This window comes from Balaenoptera acutorostrata, chromosome 5 (assembly GCF_949987535.1).
Source record: "Balaenoptera acutorostrata chromosome 5, mBalAcu1.1, whole genome shotgun sequence".
NCBI classification, from domain to species: Eukaryota; Metazoa; Chordata; class Mammalia; order Artiodactyla; family Balaenopteridae; genus Balaenoptera; species Balaenoptera acutorostrata.
This window is the reverse complement of record NC_080068.1, coordinates 139,099,211-139,108,373: the sequence shown is the minus strand read 5'-3', so window position 1 is coordinate 139,108,373 and position 9,163 is coordinate 139,099,211. Positions and strand designations below refer to the sequence as shown.

At 44.6% G+C, this 9,163-nt stretch overlaps 1 pseudogene; it reads left to right on the top strand.

Moving 5' to 3' along the window:
* Positions 1–731: 731 nt before the first annotated feature.
* Positions 732–9,163, top strand: part of LOC130708211 (60S ribosomal protein L32-like) — a 102,043-nt pseudogene continuing 93,611 nt past the window's right edge.

Genomic DNA, 9,163 nt, shown 5'->3' with positions numbered 1-9,163 from the left:
CCTACTTTCCTTCCTTCCCTCCCTCCTTCCTTCCTTCCTCCCTCCCTCCCTCCCCCTTTCCTTCCTTCCTTCCTCCCTCCCTTCCTTCCTTCCCTCCCTCCCTCCTTCCTTCCTCCCTCCCTCCCTCCCCCTTTCCTTCATTCCTCCCTCCCTCCCTCCCTACTTTCCTTCCTTCCCTCTCTCCCTCCTTCCTTCCTCCTCCCTCCCTCCCTCCCCCTTTCCTTCCTTCCTCCCTACTTTCCTTCCTTCCTTCCTTCCTTCCTCCCTCCCTCCCTCCCCCTTTCCTTCCTTCCTTCCTTCCCTCCCTCCCTTTCTTTCTTCCTTTCTTTCCTTCTCTCTTTACAATTAAAAAGCTAGTGAATATAACAGATATCATTAATGTGGAAAAGAACCACAGAAGGGCTGTTCTCTAGCTTTCCTTTCCTGCAGCTGGAACCCTAATGAGCTTTGATCACCTTGAGGGAGGAGGAGACATGTTAAAAATGCCCAGCGTCTGTGAATGCTGCTGTGCTGCCAGGCTGGGGGGAAGCCCGGGGGGAGGGGCCACTGCAGGGCCCCTGGGGACGGAGCTGAGGCTCCTCTGATTCCTCGGAAAAGTAACATTTCTCTTCTGTCACTGCCATTAGCTTGCTCACAAGATGCACCCGTGCTTTTGTCTAAAAGCGTAGAAGGAGAGCAGGCACAAAGAACCGGAGCGCCTCCGCTTCGCCTGTGATTTCACCGCATCACGAATGCAGCTGGCGGGAGCCGAGCCAAGCTCCCACCTGGCTTCCCCGTCCTCCGCCAAGACCTGTTGCCTGAAGGCTGGTATTTTCGCCTTTAATCACTGGCCTTATAGTTCGACGCTGGGGGTAGTGCCTGTAACTCCGCAATCTCCGTCCTCACGTGACATCTGTTACAATCCTCACGATCAGGGGCACCGTTAGAATTTCAGCTTTTCCCTGAAACGAGGGACCTAGTTCAGCAAATCGCTCTCTAACTTCAATATTCTGTCTGTCTGATCAATAAGGAAACATTTTTGACAAGTTTGATGTTCAGTTTTGAGGAGGAAAATGACCTCCTTGAGCTGGGAGAGGAAGGATTTTGTGTGCCAGGGCAAGAAGACCTTGGCTTTCACCCTGAGCTTGTGGAAGGAGATTTTAGGGTAATACGCCCTTGGCTTCTTTTGCCTCTGTGACAACTTCTATCAGGACCTTTTTTTATTCCTTCTTAAGCTGAAATATCAAAGCTAGTAGCAAACATTACAAACCATGACACCAGCAACCACAAAGAAGAAAAAACAAGCTTCTTGGAAGGGTAAACGACATCCTTTGATTTTCTTAGGGACACGGTTAGATTATGAGGTTTCAGAAGGAGTTATTCTGACCCTTGAATGGGATTTCCATTCGGGAGAAGGTTAATTCCCTCTCTTACCTCCCTCTGTCCAGTATTTTACTTTGTGACTCTTTCTTCTCGTCTTACCCGTGAGGAATTTGAGGTACCGATAGGCTTGGTAAGTCTCAAGGAGCAAGTGGCATTTGAAACCTTTGTTCAACTGCATATTAAGATAGAGTCTCTGTTAATCTCAATTTTCCTATTCCTACTGGGTTTGAGATCAGAAGATAGTGTAGATGCCCAGGAGAATTCCAGCACAGAGGCAGGAAACCCACCGAGGTTTGGGAGTGCTACCTTGCAGGGGCAGTGGGGCCTGGCCCTACCTTCACCTGGTAGTTCCTGGTACAGAGAACTCAGGTTTGATGCCCTGGATGGGCTGTCCTACTTTTTGCTCTTTTTTTTTTTTTTTCTTTTGGCCATGCTGCACGGCCTGTGGGATCTTAGTTCCCCGACCAGGGATCGAACCCGGCCCCCTGCATTGGAAGGCGGAGTCTTAACCCCTGGACCACCAGAGAAGTCCTCCTACTTCCTGCTCTCTAGGTGCTTGGGATGCAGGACAGCAAACCACGGTCAGATAGAATCTTAATTGTGGGCTTCCAATTAAATGGGATGTGCACAAGGCATTTTTTTCACTCCCAGAAGACATAGAAGGGAGTTTGGGAGGAATCCACATGTTGCTCAGAAGTCTACACTTCTGAGAGGTTTGGAGGAAGTGCCTTCTATCTTGGGGGCAGACCAATTCCAACTCTGAGGCAGATATATTGAAATGATTGATCGGGAGTGTGGATACCTATTCAGGGTCTGAAAAAGAAAGACAGGGCTTAACAACTAAGAAACGAATTGAACCTTGTTAGAAATCAATGCATTAAATGGAATTGGTAGATGAAGCCCCAGCCAATCGGGGCCTGGGGTTTGGGCACTTTCGTTGATCAGCTCTGAGTTTAGCTTTGTTCAATGATAATCTGATAGCAGTTCTGCATGCTGATTGGCTGGGGGCGGTTCTCTTCTACAATGAGAAACTAATCAATCATGTTACAGGCTTTTGTCTTGGCGAAAGGTATTTAGATTTCAGCCAGCTGGTAAGCTGCCTCAAGGCCACCTGCTTGACTGAAAAATAAAGCATCCGTCTCTTTCCCCTTGCAAGGAGAGGGGAGGAAGTATTGACTTGTGTGATAATTTTAGGTGGATGATTAAATTCGGCCTCTTAGGCTCCAGCTGAAAATTCAATTCAGATGACTGGTTTTTCTTTTCATATACCGTTGAGCAATCCTGTGTACTGCCATGGCTAATGTTGCTGGTGCTGATTGTTCTACAGAATCCCCGGCCACTCTCTATTTCACGTGGCTCCCGGCTACCAGAACACAATGAGGAAATGCGCTCTTACCACGTAAGTTAAGAATAAGACTCTCATGCAGGCATGCACAGAGAGGCTCTCCAAGTAACAAAATTGCTCTGTTGGAGAATATCAGAACAGTGATGATTTCTCTGATGATAGTTTATAAAATATACCAGTTTCTTCTGGTGCATTTCAAATTTACAGGGCAATTGGTCATGTGTCTGGTGTCATTTGGCCGAAACATCACAATCTCAGATGCCAAAGGAGCAAACGGGTTCCACGTGTATGAACTGGCCCCAAGTCAGAGGGACGTTCTTGACTCTCTCATTCCCCACATCAAATCCATCAGCAAATCCTGCCCTTCTATCTCCATAACATTTCTCCGAACTTGCCTCTGTGCATCTTCACAAAGTACCACCCAGTAAAAACCTCCATCATCTCTCACCTGGACAACCGCCATCACCTCCTAAGTGGTCCCCCTCCTTCCATTTTTGCCTTCCAAAATCCATTCCCCTCGCAACAGCTAAGGTACTCTTTTAAAAAAACAGGTCACGAGTCCCCCTTGACTAAAAACTTCTAATAGCTGCCCATCATACTTAGGTCAAAATGAAGCTCTCCAGTGGAGTCCTGAGGGCCTTAGGAGATCTGGCCTCTGCCCACCTGTCTGACCTCATCTCATACCTCTCTCTTCTCCCTTGCCCTGCTCTTGCTGTGTCTTGAAAACTTCAAGTTCCCTTCCATCTTAGGGCCTTTGCACTAGGTGTTTCCTGTGCCTGGAATGTTCTTCCCCTAGCCAAGATCTTCACGGAATGTCATCATATTTATTCTGGCTTCAGCTTAGATGTCAACTCCTCAGGGTCTGTCTTGACTAATGCAAAGTAAAGTAGTCTAGTCCTTTTGTATTACATTATCCTGTTTTATCTTTGAAATAGCACTAACCACTACCATACATGTTTTTCCTTGTGTGTTTGTTTATTACCTGTGTAAGATCTATTACAGTACTGACTGTTGTATTCAGTTTTGTAAATAGCAGGTGCCCAATAAATGGTTAGCTTGTAAATGAACGAGCAAAGCCTGGGAAAGAAGAGATTTCCCTAAGTGATACAGGAACAGGATGCTTTAGGTGTAGTCCTATCAAGAGTTAAGGGATGAGGCTCACTGGCTTTTTGCAGGCTTATTTTTGATCCATATTCTGAGCTTCCAAGTTATCAGATATTTTCTGAGACCCAATGTCTGTGATGCTGTTAAATGTACTCAAACAATGACAACCTCTTATCTTGAGGAGGTAAGAGATTGACCTCATTCTCAGCTGATCTGATCAACTGAAAAGCAAAATGTGCCGTTAATTTTAGGATCCATTATACGCGACATTTTCGTCTTGCTAAAGGTTAGGGGCCAATAGGAGAATTGAAGAAGCTTGCTAACCAATGTATCTTTATTCACATTTGGAACTAGTCAGCCCTGGGGACAGTTTTGTACTCACCCTGAGCTGAGGTCTAGGTCTTATTTTTCCAGGAAGGGCTGGTGTCTATGCTGTGTCCTCAAGTGTCTAAAATATCTTATTCATGCATAAACAAAGGGCAGGCATGATTCAGACAGGATGAATCCCTGAACCTCACAGACAGGAGAAAAATGTGGAGTCGTGATACTTAAAACATTTCTCAGCCTCTGTTGCCAGTGCTGGTACCCACTTCAGCACATTTCTGAAATGAACTCTGCTAAGGCTAGGTCAGTGACACCATAAAAAAGAATTTTGCAATTAAAAAGGCTTAGAGGGTTCACTGGCAAGATGGCTTTTTCTTTTCTTTTTTAAAAAACAAGTCACTTAAAGAAGTAAACTCCACAGAAGTATTTCCTTACATCAGTTTTACCATCAGTCAAAATGAAGGCATCCAGGCTGAGAAGAGCCACCATTTGAGAAACTCTAAAAGGAAGTTTTTTAGAACTCAGCCTTTGCTTGGGAAGCCATTTTTAATGTAATGAAGGCATCTGTATGGTGACTTCAGTGGTCCTTAAAGTCTGATAATCTATGGAGAAAGATTATAGGATTAGGAAATAAGATATAGATAAAACAGCTCATTGGAAAAGTCCTACCTTTTATGAACATCTATAGGCTTTACTATTTTAATTTACCAGATGGATGGAAGTGATTTAACATATTACAATAGAGGAAAACAATCACTTCCACCAAATCACATAATATTCAATGTACATTTACTACTTTTGACACATCTGGGTCTCAGGATTTAGATCTTACTAGCTGGTTTTTTAAAAAAAAATTTGTTTATTTATTTGGCTGCACTGGGTCTTAGTTGCGGCACGTGAGGTCTTTAGTTGCAGCACGTGGGATCTTTAGTTGTGGCATGCGAACTCTTAGTTGTGGCTTGTGGGATCTAGTTCCCCAACCAGGGATCAAACCCGGGCCCCCTGAATTGGGAGTGCGGAGTCTTAGCCACTGGACCACCAAGGAAGTCCCACTAGCTGTTTAATAAATTAGCCAAAATACCCCAAATCAGCGACAATGAAATGAATGAAAAAGGAGCAAGAGGGTCATTCGTGTCTGGGGTCCTCTTGGTGCTCTAAGAGGAAACAGCTATTTTCCTGAGCTACCCTGCGATGATAAGTGACCATAGGAGTTGACGTGAGTTCAGCCTCTCTCTTGAATGGAAAGCAATTAAGATCCATAATGAGAGATTATCCCAAGGGAGGAGTTTTAAATCAGACAGTTGACGGGTTCTTTCTGATAGTTTGCCATTACCAGGACCACACACATACACACAGAGCAAAAATGACCACATAACTCTGTGAGGGGACAGAACGGGAAGTTTAGAGAGTATCTGAGCTGGAAGATCTCAGAGAGCGTCCAGCCTGAACTCCCTATTATGCCAACAAGGGAACTGGGACCTGAAAGGGTTAAACGATGTGCAAAGTGCCACACTGATAATGGCAAAGTGAGGGCTGGTACCTAAGTGTGGTGAACCATAGTCTTTCTAGACAGAATGGAAAATTAGAAAAATGCCCCATTATTTCTAATGCTGATTATACTGTCTCTTCAATGTCCTTCTGCTACAAGGTGGCATATGTTTGAGCTATGACGTCTGCGTTTGAACACAGGATCTCTTACTCTTAGCTGTCTGAACTTAGGTAGATTATTTAACCACTCTGGGTTCCTGTTCCCTGATCTTTGGAAAGTACAAACATAGGCAGTGGTGAACTTTAAAAGCAGTATGTGCGAAAGCTAGTGTAGAGTAAGAAAGGTAGCTGTTCTTATTACATTAGAGGAAACGTTGTTTGCTAGTTGAGAGAGTGGGCACTGGGGTCAGGCTGACAGGCTTCGATTCTGCCTCCATTTCCTAGTTCTGGGACCTCCTTAGTTCTTTAAGCTTTGAGTCCTTTCACTTTTTTATTTTTATTTGGTTGCGCTGGGTCTTAGTTTCGGCAGCTGGGTCTTAGTTGCGGCAGGCGGGCTCCTTAGTTGCGGCACGTGGGATCTAGTTCCCTGACCAGGGATTGAACCCGGGCTCCCTGCATTGGGAGCCCGGAGACTTAACCCCTGCACCATCAGGGAAGTCCCAAGTCCTTCACTTTTAAAATGGAGAAAACAAAATACTCACTTGATAGAACTGTTGTGGAGAATTAATAATATACTTCACGGTATGTGTGTAACTGCATTGCACGTTGTAAAGTCTGATAAACATTGGCCATTATGATAATTATCTTAAATTTTGCCACACAGGATATAGGGCTGGAGTCAGTAGACTTTATAAAGGATCAAATAATTAATATTTTGGGTTTTGCATGCCATTTAAGGACTCCGTTGCAAATACTCAACTCTGCCCTTTGTAGCAAGAAAGGAGCCATAGACAACATGGAAATGAATATGCACGGCTGTGTTCCAATAAAACTTTATTTACAAAAACAGGCAGTGGGCTGGACTTGGCTTGTGGGCCATGCTTTGCTAACTCCTGATAAAGGGCAATTAAGAACTCCTGCTCTATGGCTTCCGGAAGAAGGCATCTGTTGATACAGGTAAAGGAGCAGAAATAGTTTTTCACGGAAAGAAGAACTAAATAAGTCTCCTTTAGACACATGTTTCCTATCTTCAGACCCTGTTCATGGCAGAATTTACAAATAGTAGGGCAAGAGTCTCTTTTTTTGCCCTCTGCCCGAAGCTTGCTTTCTCCCAGCAGACACGGGCAGTCAGGTTCATAAAGAGACAAAGAACCTAAGAATCACTTCACAGTCAGATCCACAATACACCCAGTTTCTATGCGGTCCTTAGATTTCATGTCATGATGTCAGCGTACAAGATAATGGATATTACTTGCAAATGCTGTGTGGTTCTGATATTGGCATGATTTGCACAGTTCACTGGGGGTTTTCAATTTTTCTTCCCCTGCTATTTGTGGAAGAGCAGGTGGTTTATGCTTTGCTTTGAGTCCTAGGACCCTTCATGAGAAGGTCTTCAGAGACAAGGTATTTTTGGCTTTGACACCACGCTGCGATCTTTCTCCTGTTGTTCCTGAACCCAGCAAGCGGAAGGTCAGTTGCTCCCTTTCTGGAGATGATTAAAGGTGGCACTTTGCTCCCGAGTGGAGGTGTAATCTTATTAATCTGGTACCAGAGTACATCTTGCAGGCAGAAAAAAGAGAAATTTAATCTTGGCTACTTTCACATGCAGTATCAAGACAATTTATTTCCTATCCACTGATCTAGGTTCTGGGACGGTAGGAAAGAAGCATCTTGGGCAGCTGCAAAAATTAGGGAATGAACTCTGCTAAATAAACATTCAGTGGCTTTATATAATACAAAGCATGGTGACGGCCAACAACAGTGTAAATAGTAGTGAGCTAATCATTTGGGTGAGGCTCCAAGACTTTCTCAATGATCCAGGGTTAAGTGTTCCCCACAGAGCCTGTGTGCAAAGGAAGCTGTTTATGGGAAAAAGGATCAGGTCCTTGTGGTCTCAGCAGAAACCTGTGACCAACATTTCCTGGTTAGTGTTGGGGGAAGGCAGTTAAAAAAATACCACGACAGGGCTTCCCTGGTGGCGCAGTGGTTGAGAATCTGCCTGCTAATGCAGGGGACACGGGTTCGAGCCCTGGTCTGGGAAGATCCCACATGCCACGGAGCAGCTGGGCCCGTGAGCCACAATTGCTGAGCCTGCGCGTCTGGAGCCTGTGCCCCGCGACGGGAGGGGCCGCGATAGTGAAAGGCCCGCGCACCGCGATGAAGAGCGGTCCCCGCACCGCGATGAAGAGTGGCCCCCGCTTGCCGCAACTGGAGAAAGCCCTCGCACGAACCGAAGACCCAACACAGCCAAAAATAAATAAATAAATAAATAAATAAATAAGAAAATCCTTTAAAAAAAAAAAAATACCACGACATTTAGGAGAAAAGGAAAGTTCTCTCATATTTCTTTTTTTTTTCTTTTCCATTATGGTTTATTACAAGATATTGAATGTAGTTCCCTGTGTTCTCTCATATTTCTTAAAAAAATTTTTTTAAAATAAATTTATTTATTTTATTTATTTATTTTTGGCTGCATTGGGTCTTCGTTGCTGCGCACGGGCTTTCTCTAGTTGCAGCGAGTGGGGCTACTCTTCGTTGCAGTGCGTGGGCTTCTCATTGTGGTGGCTTCTCTTGTTGTGGAACACAGGCTCTAGGCGGTTGGGCTTCAGTAGTTGTGGCTCGCGGGCTCAGTAGTTGGGGCTCGTGGGCTCTAGAGCGCAGGCTCAGTAGTTGTGTCACACGGGCTTATTTGCTCCACGGCGTGTGGGATCTTCCCAGACCAGGGCTCAAACCCGTGTACCCTGCATTGGCAGGCGGATTCTTAACCACTGTGCCACGAGGGAAGCCCTGTCTCATATTTCTGACATTAAAACATATTATTTCAGGACCTTCATAGACAGATATTGATAATTAATATTCCCAGAATCCTCCTTACTGTATATCTTTGACTCTCTTGGGGGTGGGGCATCAAATTTGTCATCTGTAATCAGAGTTCTGGGGAGTTAGTAGGATATTACCTTGCCAGTTCTCAATTATGGAAATTTTTATATTGTTTTCATTATGTGACCAGTGTTTCTATAGGTATTTTTTTAATTTTTAAATTTTTTATTTATTTTGTTGCACTGGGTCTTAGTTGTGGCAGGCAGGCTCCTTAGTTGTGGCTCACTGTTTCCTTAGTTGTGGCACGCAGGCTCCTCAGTTGTGGCATGCGAACTCAGTTGCGACATGCACATAGGATCTAGTTCCCTGACCAGGGATTGAACCTGGGCCCCCTGCATTGGGAGCGTGGAGTCTTAAGCACTGCGCCACCAGGGAAGTCCCTCTACAGGTATTAAAATATATTTATTTTCTTGGACATGATTTTATTTTTTTAAAATATTTATTTATTTATTTATTTATTCATTTATGGCTGTGTTGGGTCTTCGTTTCTGTGCGAGGGCT